The 539-nt window shown below is 32.5% G+C and overlaps 1 protein-coding gene across 1 annotated transcript in view; it reads right to left on the reverse strand.

The window, feature by feature from the left end:
* The window catches only part of LOC110451496 (organic cation transporter protein-like), a 35,235-nt gene that overhangs the window by 1,779 nt on the left and 32,917 nt on the right, over positions 1-539 (reverse strand). The window lies entirely within an intron of this gene.

Here is a 539-nt window from a genome sequence, read left to right on the forward strand (position 1 = left end):
AAAACCTACATAATGCAACACTAAGCACAATCCTACATAAAATAGCATGGAACCTTCCATAATTAAACTTGACGCGCAATCAAAAATAATTATATTATGATAGTAATTTTGCATGCTTTATTATAAATATGAAGTCAAGTATCTTTTGTATTAAAATAGATTATTAAAGGAGATCAGTGATGTGGTTTGACTTCAATGATGAGGTTTGACTTCAATGATGAGGTTTGACCTTTTGATAAAATATTTTCAAAGAGGACTATATTTTGTCGCGAACGGTTGTCTAAACATGCTATTAGTAAATGGATCAAGATCAAGAACTGTCAGCTTGATGTGTCGATTCCCGTTCCAGGGTAGGTTTTCTTAAATAAAGGTAATAAACAGAATATCTAATAGTGCGCACTCGTGAAAGATATCAAAATATAAGCCACACTCGTGAAATATACTTGGTATAACTAAGGACACTGTAAGATATCATCTATATACACCTGTGTTCTGGTAGATAGTGTAGATATATACCTGTATACAGGTAGATAGTGTCG

The sequence above is a fragment of the Mizuhopecten yessoensis genome, unplaced genomic scaffold (genome assembly GCF_002113885.1).
Source record: "Mizuhopecten yessoensis strain PY_sf001 unplaced genomic scaffold, ASM211388v2 scaffold6111, whole genome shotgun sequence".
NCBI classification, from domain to species: Eukaryota; Metazoa; Mollusca; class Bivalvia; order Pectinida; family Pectinidae; genus Mizuhopecten; species Mizuhopecten yessoensis.